This window comes from Vicugna pacos, chromosome 31 (assembly GCF_048564905.1).
Source record: "Vicugna pacos chromosome 31, VicPac4, whole genome shotgun sequence".
Taxonomy (NCBI): domain Eukaryota; kingdom Metazoa; phylum Chordata; class Mammalia; order Artiodactyla; family Camelidae; genus Vicugna; species Vicugna pacos.
The window spans coordinates 4,375,363-4,392,010 of record NC_133017.1 but is presented as its reverse complement, the minus strand read 5'-3'; the positions used below and the strand labels follow the sequence as shown (position 1 = coordinate 4,392,010).

General features: G+C 41.5%; 1 long non-coding RNA gene across 1 annotated transcript in view; it reads left to right on the top strand.

The window, feature by feature from the left end:
* Positions 1-221: 221 nt before the first annotated feature.
* The window catches only part of LOC140690731 (uncharacterized), a 35,677-nt gene continuing 19,250 nt past the window's right edge, over positions 222-16,648 (top strand). The window contains exon 1 of the long non-coding RNA XR_012066007.1: positions 222-423. This is a non-coding gene — a long non-coding RNA (uncharacterized lncRNA). The remainder of the gene's footprint in view (positions 424-16,648) is intronic.

Genomic DNA, 16,648 nt, shown 5'->3' with positions numbered 1-16,648 from the left:
TAGTTCAGTGCCAGGACCCAGTCGGTGGCTGGGTGAAGGCTCTGGGGATGGACACCCGGCGGGACAAGCAGGAGGGCCCCCACCTGGCTCCTCCCGGCCCCAGCGACCAGGGCCGGTAAAGCAGGAGACCCACCCGAGCAGTTTGCGCTGCGGGCGGGAGGAGGAGGGGCGCGCACGCGCAGACGGACAGACTCGCGGACGCCGGAACCCACCCAGAACGCGTGGAAGCTGGCTGCAGCCGGTTGCTCCTGGACCAGCTCCTGGAAGAGGAACATGGCCTGGGGCCTGGGCCGCCGCTTGCCCGCGGCTCGGCTGCCGCTGCCGGACAGTTAAGAGGGCGCTGGTAGGGGCGCGCTGCTCGGGGAGCCGGCGGGTGACGCCTGGGCTGTGCAGCTGAGGATGCGCCCAGGGAGGGGTGCGGAGGTGAGGTCCCGGCTGCGCGTCCCGTTGGGACCCTGAGGCGGGTCCCAGCCGCTGCTGTGGTTCGTGGTAACCCCGGTATTAGTAGTTCCTGAACACCGCATTTTTACAGCCGGTTATACCCGGGTTTAGGAGAGCAGGTACAGCCCCGGGAGGTGGGAGGTCGCCGGACGGCTCCGGAGCATCTCCTATTGGCCCTCAGATCATGGCCTGCTTCTGGGAGGCGGGTGCGGTGCGGTCGCGGGGCCTCGGATGGAATGGGGGCTGCCCCATGAGAGCCCCTGGATTTGCTTCCATCTTACCCGCGGCCTGACCTTGGGGGTGGCCTCTAAAGACCCAGGTTCGTGGGACTCAGGTTACAGGTCAGTCTACTCCTGGGAGGTGGGCTCGGTGTGATCAGTGTGCTGGGATGGCTGCAGCGGCAGCGGGAAATGGTCGCAAACCCCGCGCTCTCACAGGGCAGCCCCAATCCCGCCATCGCAGCCGCCACCTTTCCCTGACAGCACAGCACCGCCTTCCAGGAGCAGGCTGACCTGTAACCTGAGTTCCACGAACCTGAGGCAGCAGAGGCCAAGCTCAGGCCATGCGCTGGGGAGTTTGAAGCAAATCCACGGGCCCCCATGGTCAGACTCCATAACCAGCCATTGCCTTCGACCACACCGCGCCCTCCTCCAGGGAGCAGGCTGACCTGCTGACCGTGCCTGGAGGAGCAGAGGCCGAGCCCTTGACAGGCCGTGGGGAAGATGGGGGCAAGTCGACCAGCTTGCCAGGTCGCTGCCCATCTCCCTGCCGCTGCCCCAGGTTCGTGGATCACTTGTTTTCAAGCCAGTGGTTTCCTGAGAGGCAGGCGTGGTACAGTCAGGTGGCGGGGGCTGCGGGGAGGGGTGCTGCCCCAAGGGAAGCAGGTGGACTTGCTCCCATCTCCCCCAGGGCCAGACCTGGGGACAGCCTCTGCTGCCCCAGGTTTGCAGGACACATGTCATGTCAGCCTGTCCCTGGGAGGAAGGCTCAGTGTACTTGGGGCAGCATCAGTGGCTGAAAAGTATTTTAGAAGTGGGCTCTAGCCCAGCATAACTAACTCTCCTTTCTTCTCTTGCTTCCTCAGTTGGTGGCTGTATCGGCTTTTTCATTATAGGTTATTGCTGGATAATGAACATAGGTTTCTGTGCTATATAGAAGAAACTTTATTTAAAATCTCTTTTTATATGTAGTGGCTAACATTTGTAAATCTCGAACTCCCCTTTCCCTGGTAACCTTAAGATTGTTTACTAAGTCTGCAAGTCTGTTTCTGTTCTGCAGATGAGTTCACATTGTCTTTTTCTCTCTTTTTTTAGATTGCACATATGAGTGGTATCATTTGGTATTTTTCTGTTTCTGGCTGATTTCACTTAGAATGACGATCTCTAGCTCCATCCATGTTGCTGCAAATGGTTTTATTTTGTCCTATTCATGGTAGAGTAGTATTCCAGTATATAAATATGCAGCAACTTCTTTACCCAGTCATCTGTTACTACATTTAACTTGCCTCCATGTCTCGGCTATTGTATACAGTGGTGCTGTGAATACTGGTGAGCAGGTATCTTTTCACATTGGAGTTATTTCCAGTTATGTACACAGATGTGGAATTGCTGGGTCATAGGGTAAGTCTACTTTTAGTTTTTTCAGGGATTTCCATGCTTTCCATAATGACTACACCAAACTAGATTTCTACCAGTAGTGTAAGAGGGTACCCTTCCCACTACAGCCTCTCTAGCATTTATCATTCATGAACTTCTGAGCGATGGCCATTCTGACTAGTGTGAGCTGATTCTTCATTGTAGTTTTGATTTGAATTCCTCGGTTTATTAGTGATATCGAGCATTTTTTCCTGTGCCTATTGGCCAATTGTGTCTTCATTGGAGAAATGCTTGTTTAGGTCTTCTGCCTATTTTAGGATTGAGCTGTTTGTTTTTTTGTTATTAAGTTGTATGAGCTGTTTATATATTCTAAATATTAAGCCTTTGTTAGTCGTATCATTTGCAAATATTTTCTCCCATTCGTAGGTTGTTGTTTCCTTTTGTTTTACTTATGGTTGTCTTTGTTGTGAAGAAATTTATGTGTTTAATTACATCACTTTTGTTTATTTTTTTCTCTTATTTCCATTGCCTTGGTAGATTACCCTAGGAGAATGTTGCTAAGATTTATGTCAGATAATGTTTTGCCTATGTTTTCTTTTAGGAGATTTATCATGTCTTGTCCATCTGCATCTTAAGCCTGTACTCAATATCTGTGCTTCAGTTTTGAATTTTGAGCTTCTTAGAGAAAACCTACTCTTAGCTCATACGTCAGATTCAACATGTCTAAAGCTGATTTCATAATCTTTCTTCTTGCAGCGTCTCCACTTATTCAGTGGGATAATCATTCTTCCGGTCTTAAATACCCAAAGGCTTGGAGTGGTCTTTGATTTATCTTTCTATCACCACCCTCCATATTTTGTCAGCTTCTTGAACTGTATGTTTTTGGTTTCAAGTGTCTATACTGATTGCTGATACTCTGATGAAGAGCTTTCATCCCTGATACGTTATTTTTTCCTTCTGCTGAATTCTTGGATATTCTCTCCCCCCCTTTCAGTCAACCTACATTTTTGGCTCTCCAACATCTAGAGTCAAGTCAAAGACTTAACACAACCAGATCTCAGTCAGGTAGTCTTGACCAATCATCATTTTGTACTTACCTTATGTGTTCCAATTATTATGTAAATTAGCCTCCTATGGTAACCTGTGCCTTATTAAAAACCAGGAGTCACCAGCCTTTTCCTATCCAGTCCTCAGTTAAAACAGATTACAATTGCCCTGAGAACTAGTTGGAGCCCCATCCCCTTCATAGAGTCTTCCCTATTTACTCCAAATACTTCTAGCTCCTCTTTGTATTCCTGCACTGTTTATGATCAGTAGCCTGTAATCTTGGCTTTGAGTACTGACTTGGTACCATCCCTGGGTGGTTTCCAATGTTTTTCCTCAGTTAGCTGGTAACTGGAGAAGACTACCTTGTTCAGCCTCCTTTATACCCCTCACCCTGCTTAGCATCGGACAAAACATGCATCCAGGCAGTGCTTACCTACTTTATTTATTCGCAGGGTGGTGGTGTGGATTATAGCTAATAACTATTAATTCAGTGTTGCAATTTAAAAAAAAGCCAAGAAAATCCATAAAACTTTATCTCCATGTTCAGTTTAGCGCTTTACCTAAAAAGTTTTCTTAAGTCTGTGTTTACATTCACATAGTGTTCAGTGCTTGTACAGTTCCCTGAGGCAAGCAGGTGAGATGTCATTATGTTTGACTTTCACGTTACATTTCATATTGGATATATTTGTGCAATGACAAAACCTTCTTTTATAAGTAAACAGCCGGAAGCCCAGAGAGACTAAGAGCCTAACCCACGGTCACCTGGTTAGTGTTTGGCACAGGCCAGGACCACAGTTCACATCATCCAGCTGATCGCCTTCCAGTGCCTTTTCATTCCACTGCTGGGAAATGTAGCCCCATCAGCCAAACGGCCAAGTCACATTGCTGCCCCTTTACCTGCCAGTGATGGCAAGTGCTACAAATAGTGGCAAAGGAAAGGTCAGAAATAGGAGTGATAAAAGACATGGAAGTGCTGGAAATGGATCCTCAACCTCCTCCTCCCTACTTGAGCGCCTCACAAGTGTCCCACTCTGAGAGTGCTGTTCATTGTTTATAACATAGCCTTAAAATCAGACTGATCTTTTATAGGACATGCTTTTATCCTGGTCCCTTTCCTGCTAGTAGTCACCGTCATGGGCAGAAAGTGCCTGGTTATGTTCTGTTTGTCACATAGGTGGGAGGGAAAGTGGGAGAGGGAGTGGGTTGTACTGAAGCCGAGCATTTTACAGCTCTGTTGTTCTAGGACCAGAGCAGTTCCACTCTTGCTTTCATCACCTCTCCACCTCCGAGTCCCAGCCACACATTCCTGCCTGCTTCCCCACATGCCACGTCCTGGGGAAGGACAGAGTTTTGGGAAATGCCCCCTCCGCCCTCTGCTCTGGGATGTGTAGGAGTCTGCATTAACTTTTGAGCTGTTTTAGTAATTGGGTTTTCCATCTTTTCTAGACATCTCCTTTCCATCTCTGAGAAATTGGAGGTGTAACTTAACCATACATGGACTATACTAATGTATTCAGTGACATTAGTGTGATGTTGTCTGTAAGGTGTTCTGTGACTGGATAGGAGGTTTTTATTTCACAGGATGCTTCACATCCAATTCCAAAGGCCTACAGGCTGCAGGTGTAATCCAAGTTCTTACATGTCTGTAAGGTAGACATGAACATTATTTGATAATATGACCATATGTTCATAGATTACGGTTAGTCCTCCGGCTCTGTATCTAATGAAAGTTTAAATTCCAAACGCTTGAAGAAATTTTGTGGACCATGTCTTTTTGCCTGTAACCAGTTGCAAAAACTGAAATCACAACTCTACCACAAGCCACAGTGTTTCCCAGTAGAGAAAGCCCTCTAATTTTACAACCTCTAAGTAATGCAGTGGTTGTTTGGGTGAGATGATGGATGCCAGAGTATTTTTTGGGACACTAGAGTGGCATGACAAGTATTCTGGGACTGGTTACAGTTGAATCTCTACTTCCTATATCCTGGACTGATTACAGAGGCAATGTTAGTGCAGTAACCATCTTGTGTATGCAAGTGTAGCTAGGAAGACAAGAGAGAAAATAGAAGGGATATAAAGTAATGGAGGGACTTCATAGCAGTACAAATAGTGACTTTGACACCACCAGCTGATGACGTGAACTTGGCAAGAATTTGTGAGAATTGGTGGGTGTCATTGCAAGCAGGAGAGTCCTGCAGCTCTTGGGGTTAACAGGCAAAGGGGAGAGCAGATATGGTGGCTATCCAGGGGCTATTTTTGTCCTGAATGTGAAAATGTCCAGTCCCCTGTTCAATTTGGCAGCCACAACTTCACATGACTCAGGATATTATTTCCACCAGAAATCCATAGAAATATAAACAAACTCTGTTTCCCAAAGTGTTTGTTCTCGATCTGAGATGATTGTCCTGTGGTGGTAGGTAAGTGGGCGATGGGCCCTGTTACATCACCCCCTTTCACTAGAAGTCTACCTCGCTGCTTTTCATCCTACTCCTAGAGGTGCTCTCATTCTGTTACACCTAGGCCTGTAAGACGGGCTTGCCTGAATCCTCACATGAAGAGGGATGGTTATGTGCAGTTTTAAAAATTGCTTGGGTCATGTGGTCCTTTGTTCCTTCCATTGGAAATCACTATTCCAGAGCAAATAGTATGCATCTATAGAAACTATATTGTTTGTAAGATGTCTTCAGAAGTTTTGCAGTAGGTTTAAATATTTGCTTTGTGATGGCATCTTGATTGATTGAAGGAGGCAACCCTCACTAGGGGCATTGTGTGCTTTCGGTCTGAGAGTTCCTTTCCTGGCAGCAGAGTGTTCGTAGGCAGAGTTAGAAAGTTACCTGGTCTAAGAAGCCGAATTTGCCCGCAGCTGGGAATTGGCGGAAGAGTCTGTTATGGAAGGAAAGCTTTAGGATTATCTGGTAGCAGAGTTCTGGGATCCAAACCCTGGGAAACCTCAGCTTTTGTAGAGTATGTTCTGTAACAATAGGCTGTAGGATAATTTTTACACTTGTTATGGGATGTAGAGTTGGGGAAAGACTTAAAAATGAAAGAACTTTAAAAGAGAATCTCCGAATATTTTAAAGAAGACAGTTCTCAGAATGAGAGCTTTTCTGGAAAAGACTAGCTCTTCACTTCACAGGGGAAGCAGGGAGCAGGTGTAACTGCACTTACGGTAACTTAAAAGGTAAACCTTACCCTCCCACTTAGCTGTTTCCTGGTGTAAGTTCATCTCCCACATCTGTAGTTATAGACCTGATGTGTCATTTTCTGGTACTCCATTCTGCTTCTTAGTGAGAGACTGACACAAAGTCACATAGCAATTGAAAAATTGTGCAAACGACTTTATTGTTAAAAATGTAGACCTGTGGCTGGGTGCTTCATTTGCAAGTGACTTTCAGTACAGAGAACACTGAAAAGAATGCAGTGTTATTTCTTTTTTTATTCCTTTAAGCCTTTGAAAAGAAGGTTTTCTTTGCAGAGTGTCTGGAGTACATCAGAACAAGCAGAAACTAAAAATGGCTTTAAGAAAGCTTCAGTATAGACGTTGCTTATAGTATGGTATCTGTCTTAAAGTTAATTCTTTAAAGCAGGAAGCTGTAACTCTCAATTTCTTAAGCAAATATAAACATTCTTGACTCTTATTGACATTCTTTGTGGGGTGAAGCTGCTTTTGCTTCCATTGTGAGCATTGAAAGGCCTTCTATGATACTCCTACCAGTCCTCAATATTTTATTTTCCCTCTGTTGTGAACTTGTTATTAAACTTGAAGCAGATATAAATATCATTAACTTGCTACATATGTAGATATTAAGTGTTACATAGTCAGAAAGTTTGTGTACATCACACGTATCTACATAATTCCCCCCTTTCCAACTGTGTTCCTGATGAAAGGATGGTGGGAAATGGCAGTATGGGGATATGTCTTACAGTACACAGTGTTTCCCCTCTTCCCTCTACCAGATCTGGATTTTCTTTCATCTTTCGGCTTCTAGACTTACTTGCTCTTTTTCTTAAGCCAGGTATGTCTCATCCCCCTGTGCACACAAACATGCGTACACACACACACACACACACACACATATATTCTACCGTAGGGAGTAGCGTGCAGCATCCCATTCTCCCACTCCTTCTCTGGATCCACCCACTGGAGGCAGTGTCTTGCACGAATTCATTTGTAAGTTCCTTTATAAAATTCGAGTGGTTGGGAAATAGGACTGATATCCACACCTAGTAGGCAGGCCCTCAAGGACAACTTCTATGGTTAATGCCAGGTTATCTTAATGTTTGAGTATCTGGGTTTCATGTCTTCCTCTACCACCTGTGTGACCCATGATTCCCACATTTCTGCCTCCCTCTAGACTTTTTCTCTCCAACTCTGAACTATTACAATCTTCTGCTGATTTGACATCTTCACTTGGAACTCTGATATCTTAAAATCAACATGTGTAAAAACTGAGCTCTTTGTCGTCCTACCCCCCAAACTGGTCCTTTCTGCAACATTCTCCATTCAGTTAGTGGAAACTTAATCCTTCCAGCTGCTTGGGTCAAAAAACTTGGAGTTATTCTGATTTTCACCGACATACCACATGAATTCTGTCAATAGATCTGGTTTAACACTGCCTTTAAAACAGATCCAGAACCCAGCCACTTCTCACCATGGCTCCTGCCTCCACTGCTGCTTCCCTGCCCTGAGCCACTGTCCTCTCCTCCTGCACAGCCCTTCTCAGAGGCTTCCCTCCTTTCATCTCTGAGCCGTTTTGACTATTCTCACCCGGCAGTCAAGTGAGCCGTGAAAACCTAAGTTAGATTGTGTCGTCATTCTGCAGTGCCTCCCAATTTCACTCCGGGTAAAAGCCACAGTCCTTGCAACGTCCTCCAAGGCCATACAGGATCTGCACTGACCCTTCTCCGCAGCTCCAGCAGTGCCCCCATTCTGGAACATGAGAGGTGCACGCTGGCCTCGGTGATGGTTATTCCGTCTACCTGGGACTTCTCACCTCCTAGTCTTTTTTCTAACCTCAGTCCTCAGTGTGGCCTGCTCTGGTATTTAATACAACATCACCATCATCCCATGCCCTAAACTCTCTTTACCTTGCCCTTTTTTTATTTTTTCCATGGTTCCTCTTTCTTAACATGCCACTTCCTCTGCCTCTCTGTTGTGTGAATTGTCATCTCCACCCCCCAACCCAGCTAGACTCCAACCAAGCTCCGTGAGGACAGGAATTTTGTTTTGTTTATTGATCTATTCCAAGTGCCTAGATTAGTCCTGGGTACATAGTAGTCTGTCAAAAATTATTTGCTAAATAATTTAAAATATTATAAAACTGAGTCATCATTTCAGGAACGGGTGAGGAAAGGAAGCTGCATGAAAGAATGGTACAGTAAATAATGATATTTGCCTGTTGTTCTTTGTGTGATATATATATATGTGTTTTAGTCTTAATTTGATATCCAGTTTCTTAATAGCTGTATTAAGGTGTAATTTACAGGCCATAAAATTCACAAATTATAATTGTACAAATCAGCCATTTTAGATATTTATAGAGTTGTGCAACTGTGTCCTCACAAAGTCCCCTTTTGTCCATCCATATGCAGTTCGCCCTCCACTCAGTGGCACCCTGATTTTATTTGTTTTTGTTTTTTTGGCAATCACATCTCAAAAGAATAATTTACACAACAGTACTACTATAGCTTTGCGCTTTTAGAAATGACACACTTAAATATGAATTCAGTTGTCATTGCTGAATGTAGGTAGCAGTATCAGACATCGGTGAGAAGAATGGACTTGAGTGTCAGACTGGCTGCAATCTTACCGAGCTCCACCAGTTACCAAGTTACCCAAATTATTTTCTGCCTCAAGCTCTTTATCTGTTATATGGGGGTAATAATAGCAGCTTACAGAGTTGTTGTGAGGATTAAGCAAACAGTGAAACAAAATTTAGTATAGTGGCCAGCTTATGTAATTACGTAAGAAATAGCCTTGCAGGTAGAAAGCAAAATTCAAATCAGTTTCTAAAGTATGTGTAAAATATGATCCAGTTCCTGCCTGGTTTGTAAACACGTATGCCTACTGCAGAATGTAAAAGCAGGCTAATTTCCAACAGAAAAGATCATTTCTTAGCATTTCTTTCAAAGATATATGCAAAATCATTTTTACTAAATTTCAGGTACACATCTCTGAAAGAATTTTGACACCAGGGAGGTAATTATCTACTTTTTTGTTAAAATCATGCTGACCATCACAAAGTGTTCTGAATTATATTTTAGCATTTATGTTGGGAAATACTGTGAGACTTCTTCTAAATTAATGGGGGGGCATTCACTGTAGCTCTTGTAGCTGTTTTGTTGTTTTCTTTTATGTACAGATGCACAAAGCAGGTTCATCAGAACCCTCTCAATTCCAAAGAAAATAACAGTGAAAAATATTGTACAGTGACAGTGAATCCTTGGCATATGAAGAAAGATTGTAAAGTCCTGAATGAATTAAGAAGGTATTGTTACATTAACATACATGTAACCATGGCTCTCTTACCTTTATTTTTCAGTTTATAATGAAGATACTCCCCACCCGTCAAGGTTGCTTTGTTTGATACAGGGAATTTCTAAAGCCTTTTCTGCAAGTTTTTAAAATAAGTAACAGAAGGTAATTTATCAGAAGTGTGAATGGTGTAATCTGCTCTGTCTAGTATAGTAGCCACTAGCCACATGTGGCTATTTTGAATTGAGATGTTCTATAAGTGGAAAATACATAATAGATTTTTAAGACTGCATACAACAAAACTAATGTAAAATATTTATTAATAAGTTTTAAAAGTGTCAATCACACTTTTTAAATGATAGTATATTGGATATTTTGGGATAAATATAATTATTACTGGAATTAATTTCACTTGTTCCTTTTTATTTTCTAAATGGTATTACTGGAAAATTGTGACTTACACTATGTTTCTATTGACAGTTCTGGCTTCTAACTTATTGCAAATAATATGAAAAGAAAACTTTGATGAAAAATTTTGTAATTGAATAGTTGATTTACATCATAATATTTTCAGGTGTGCAACACAGAGGCTCAACATTTTTATAGATTATATTCCATTTAAAGTCACCATAAAATAATGGCTATATTTCCCTGTGCTGTATGATGCAGCCCTGTAAGCTATCCAATTTATACATAGTAATTTTTACCTCTCAATACCCTACAACTTTCCTGCCTCCCCTCTCCTCCTTCTCCCCATTGGTAACCACCAGTTTGTTCTATGTACTTGTGAGTCTATTTCTGTTTTATTATAGTAATTAATTTGTTCTATTTTTTATATATACATATAAGTTAATACATAGAATATTTGTTTTTTTTCTCTGATTTATTTCACTATGCATAATACCCTGTAGGTCCATCCATGTTATTGCAAATGGCATTATTTTATTTTTTATGGCTGATCAGTATTCCATTGTGTGTGTGTGTGTTCATGTGTGTATATCTGTGTGTATATATATGCATATATGTGTGTATATATATATATATATAGTATACCACAACTTCTTTATCCATTCATCTGTCAGTGAACACTTGGGTTGTTTCAGTGTCTTGGCTATTGTAAATAGTGCTGCTGTGAACATTGGGGTGCATGTGTCTTTTTGAATTATATTTTTCTCCAGAAATATACCCATGAATGGGATTGCTGGATCACATGGAAGTCTATTTTCAGTTTTTTATGGAAACTCTATACTGTCCTCCAAAGTGGCTGCACAATTTACATTCCCACCAACCGAGTAGGAGGGATCCTTTCTCTCTTAAAAGGTAAAAAATTCTCTAAATTTATATACTTTCCTTACAGTTTAGGACAAAATTTGGCAAAAGCCAGATAGAATTTGATAGGAGTAAATACAGTATTTTTTTAAATGTCCATGCATTACGGATAGATATGTTATTGATGAGTTGGTTCCCTACATTTGTAGACGCAGAAGTTTTTATACCTTCATAGACATTTCAGTCTAGCAGAGAGAAAAATTTCTTTGCATTTTGCTGAACTTGTCCGGGTGGCTTTATCGAATATGGTCCAGGCCTCCAGAGGTGAATACACATCCAAACTGAAACATTTGAATGTCTGCAAGATTTTAAGAGTCCAGAATGTCAGATCTGGACTATAAATCTGGTAAATGACATCAGTGAGTGGACTCAAGAAAACTCCATTTGAGTGCAAAACCTTTCATAAGCCAAAAAAGGCATTGAAATTGTGGCAAAGCCAGAGACTTGTGTGTGCCACATATGGCCACAAACCCATGGGGACAACCACAGGCGTCCTGGAGTGCCAAGGGAATTCCATGTGAGGAGTCCAGCACTCACAGGAATCCAATAAGTCCCTGCCAGCCAGAGCAACTTCATTGCTACTGTGCTGTTTTGAGCAAATGTCTTTTCAACAGGTTCAAATTGGTTTGTATTTTTTTTTACATTTTTTATTGATTCATACTCATTTTACAGTGTTGTGTCAAATTCCAGTGTTCAGTACAATTTTTCAGTCATTCATGGACATATACACACTCATTGTCACATTTTTTTCTCTGTGATTTATCATAACATTTTGTGTATATTTCCCTGTGCTATACAGTGTAATCTTGTTTATCTATTCTACAATTTTGAAATCCCAGTTTATCCCTTCCCACCCGCTACCCCCCCCCCCGGTAACCACAAGTCTGTATTCTCTGTCCATGAGTCTATTTCTGTCCTGTATTTATGCTTTGTTTTTGTTTGTTTTTGTTTTTTAGATTCCACATATGAGCGATCTCATATGGTATTTTTCTTTCTCTTTCTGGCTTACTTCACTTAGAATGACATTCTCTAGGATCATCCATGTTGCTGCAAATGGCGTTATGTTGTCGGTTTTTATGGCTGAGTAGTATTCCATTGTATAAATATACCACATCTTCTTTATCCAGTCACCTGTTCATGGACATTTAGGTTGTTTCCATGTTTTGGCTATTGTAAATAGTGCTGCTATGAACATTGGGGTGCAGGTGTCATCCTGAAGTAGATTTCCTTCTGGGTACAAGCCCAGGAGTGGGATTCCTGGGTCATATGGTAAGTCTATTCCTAGTCTTTTGAGGAATCTCCACACTGTTTTCCATAGTGGCTGCACAAAACTGCATTCCCACCAGCAGTGTAGGAGGGTTCCCCTTTCTCCACAGCCTCTCCAGCATTTGTCATTTGTGGATTTTTGAATGACGGCCATTCTGACTGGTGTGAGGTGATACCTCATTGTAGTTTTGATTTGCATTTCTCTCATAATTAGTGATATTGAACATTTTTTAATGTGCTTTTTGATCATTTGTATGTCTTCCTTGGAGAATTGCTTGTTTAGGTCTTCTGCCCATTTTTGGATTGGGTTGTTTATTTTTTACTTATTGAGTCATATGAGCTGCTTATATATTTTGGAGATCAAGCCTTTGTTGGTTTCACTTGCAAAAATTTTCTCCCATTCCGTAGGTTTACTTCTTGTTTTATTTCTGGTTTCCTTTGCTCTGCAGAAGCTTGTAAGTTTCATTAGGTCCCATTTGTTTATTCTTGCTTTTATTTCTTCTAGGAGAAAATTTTTGAAACGTATGTCAGATAATGTTTTGCCTATGTTTTCCGCTAGGAGGTTCTTGCCTTTCTTATTTCAGGGAATAGCACTATAATTTAGACACTGCCAAACCCAGAAAGCTGGCCGGCATCTTTGACCTCTTCCTGCCCTTCCATCACACCTGTGGCCAATCCATCCACCTGCTGAAATGTTTTCTTCTCTCTTCTCCTGGCAGGGCCTCAGCAGGCCTTCACATGAACCTGCCAATAGTCCTCCCTGCCTCTATCTTGTCTCTTTCTAGATCACTTTGCATGTCTCCTCTACCTTGGAGGCACACAGAGTCCTTTGTGATGTACACCTGTGATCTCTCCACCTGGTTGCCTCATCTGCCTCCCACACCCTGTGCTCGCTTCTAGACTATTTACAGTTCCTGGAAAGGACCTGGCTTTGTTTGGTCTCCCTCCTTTGCATGCGCAGCTCCCCAGGGAGAAATGGCCTTAACATTATACCTTCACCTGATCACTTCTAGGGCATCTCAGAACTCAGCACAGTGGTTCCCTTCTCTGGGAGAGCCTTGGCTACAGTTCCGGCTCTCTGCCCTGAGCACCCTCTGCTGACTGTTAACCAAGCCCTCTTAACACGCCTCCTCAGCCATCACTTCACTATGAGTCCTGTGCACCTAGGAGCTCCCGGAAGCAGGGACTGTGTCTTTTTCCTCTTTATTCTCAGAGCATTGTAGAGACTCAGATACAATGGTGGAGGGAACAGTGGTTATTCTGCAATTTCTCTAGAGTTGGGGCCTAGTGGTAACAGTCTGGTGGGAAGAAGGGCTTAGGGAATTTACCCTGAAGCCACATTTTCAATTAACATTTCATGTTGTTTTTGTCTGCTATTTAAAGTTACGAGTCTTAAAACAGAATGACGATTTCTAAAAATTACTTTACTGATGATTGAGGAAAATGGCAGTTTTCCATATTTAAGAATATTATTTTAAGTTTGTGTGACTGTGGTGGTGGAAAATAGAAATGCAGGGGCTACTAAAGCATTCTCATCCCCTTCCCCACCCTCAGGTCCTTTGGACAGAAGAGACAGAGGAATGTGAGGAGAAGGCTTGGAGGGTGGACAGTGCAGTGCTTTAAAATTGTGACAGTTACTTGTGCTTTTTTTAACTTTTTTTTAATGGAGGTAATGGGGCTTGAACCCAGGACCTTGTACATGCTTAGCACGTGCTCTACCACTGAGCTATACCCACCCTTCCCCCCGATATTTGTGTTTTTAGTGGGCATAATGTGCTGGTAGCAGGTACTTTAGCATCAGACACAGTCACCTGCCTCTGATCATCACGTTAATACCTTTCCCCTGAGCTAGAGAGCTAGTCTGTTCCCAAAAGTTCAATAAATTATCTACATTTTCTTTTTTCTTAAACAAAAGGTATTAACTCATTTTTTTTAGTATCGCCTATAAATATAATGTGATTTTATTAACCATTTACCAAAGTGTTAAGTGTAATAAATATTAAGTACAGATTTCTGAAGCATCAGTCATCACTGAAGATCCACATTCTGCTGTTCTCTCGCTCTGTTAGTCACCTTACTTTTGGAGTTCTGAAAGCAGCGCCAGGCTGAACTTGAGTACAAATGGGACACGGTTGAGCAGGAAGAACAAGTCCGACCAGAATAGGAGGCGCGGTGTCCCCACGTGGAGATAGATGAGATTACCCAGGAAAAGCGGGTGATGTTTAGATACACTTTAGTCTGTTTACTTCTGGACTTGTCAGCCTTGGCTGCATGTTGGAATCACCAGGGGACCTTAAAAAATGTTGGTGCCTGGATTCCACCACTGCAAACTCTGATGGTACTTAGTGGCCTGGGGTGCATTCTGGCATAGGGAAGTTTTTAAAGCTCCTCTGGTTATTCTAATGTGCAGCCAAGGTGAAGGAGCACTGCCTGGAATGGTGGACACAGAAGAGAAGTGAGGCCCTTCCTTCATAATAACAGTAAAAAGGGGGAAAAGAAAAAGACTGGTATAAGTGTATAAGAAAAGAGGCATTGATTTGTATCCTTTCATAACACCAATAAAAAAATGCAAAATATAAATTAGCTGCAATAACATAGATGTAGAAGGAAAGACAAATTGGTTTTTATAGTTGACTCCCATTTTTTCACATGTGGCCTTGTTTTCATCGTAGACTAAGTGCCCCTTTGTCTTGAACTAAGTCCCGGTCACTGCTCCCCCTTCCTGTTGGGATGTGCACAAAGAAGCATGGCTCTCATCCTAAAGTCAGGGAAAGGGTAGAAGAAGCAGGGAAACATTTGTTGAGGTGCCATCAGTGTTTGAGCAGTGTTTGAGCTAGTCATTTTACATAATTGAAAATGTAAATTTATTGCTGCCACTCCTGCTGCAAAATTAAAAAAATAAAACTGTATATCTTTGTATCAACATTCTAGAGCTATGAAAAGATGATTTTTGAGTCATTTGTATTATTGCTTCTTTCCATCAGCTGAGATAATTTAGAGCTGTTTGTTCTTGCAGTCAGCAGGAGCAGGACAGAAGGTTATGAGCATGAATAACTCTTGGAAAAAATTCTTTTATTAGGAGCATCTGAAAATGTCTCCAAATATAGATTTAATAAATGAATCACAGATCTACAGAATGTTGGCACTGAAAAGATATGGAGAGAGCAGGTCAAAATCCTCTTTTATAAATGGAAAAAAATGAGATTCAGCTACCAATAGAAAGTGACATTTATCTTTTACAATGTAATAAGCTTCTAATAATCCCCATTATGAATAGCTCCCATTGTTTACAACTGAAGATGGGGGTAAAAGCATATGTTGGTGAAAGACTGTACATTCAGAGATGAAAGCTGAATCTTAGACAAAATTAGATGTTCATAATGCTTTTGAGTCCTGAAAAACAAAAACTTATCATATTGGCAGCATACAAAAAATACTGAAGAAAAGTTTTTGGTCATTTAAACTGCCAAGTTTAAATTTAAAATTGCCAGCTAATTAGTTTAAATTTTCATTGGAACATGCTTGTTGAAAAATTGAAGATGAAGACTCATTTAACTTTATCGTTCTTCCTTATTTAAAAAATTGCCTTTTTTTTTTAGTTTTTTTTTTGAAGTATTTTACTTTACTTGTGAAAGCATGCTCCATTGTTTAGAGAGGCCAGCGTTGTGGTAGTGAGATCTTGGGAATGAAGTTGCCTAAATTCATATTTGTACACAGCAGCTTGCTTCCTGAGTGATCTTGGACAACTTAACTTCTCTGTGCCATAGTTTCCTATAAAATAAGAATAAGAGAGTTGCTTCTTCATGACAGTGGTAAGGACGGGTCGAAGTAATGTACAGAATCTACTTGGAAGGCTTCCTGGCATAGAGGAAGGGCCATGTACTTAGTTACAGCTATTATTATACTATATCTGGTTTTATAATCCAGTTAAATCTTGAGTCTAACTGATTTCATCTCTTAAAAAATTCTAAATATAAACTCTGAAATGGAAACTCTTAAACTTCATAGTTGTAGCTAATTAACACATAAAGCTCAACCAAGAAACACACAGTGGAGACCAGTTAGCTGCAGATACCTGTGACTCTTTCTGTCCTGCACAGACTCTAAGCTGTCACTACCTTCACTTCTGAAATCAAAGGCAAGCTAAGGAATAGAGCTTTAAATCTTGGCCTTGTCAAGTGCTCAGACCATGGCAGGGAAACAGTTTACTCTTCACATGTGCATTTTCAAAAAATAGTATTAAAACGAACACTGTACATATTTTGTTGTGTGTTTGACATCGGTTAACAGAAAAGAAAAGAAAAAAAAACAGGAAAAAAACCCATGCATTTACAAACAAGGAGGCAATGTCTGAAAATTAATATTTTTTTTATGTTTAGGATTTAGTGACCAGTTAGGAGAAATAGCATTTCATTGGTGTAATCCCTTGATTGACTAAACTTGTTTTTTTAATAAGGAAGAAGAGCGTGTTCCATTTACCACCTGGGGAAAGTGT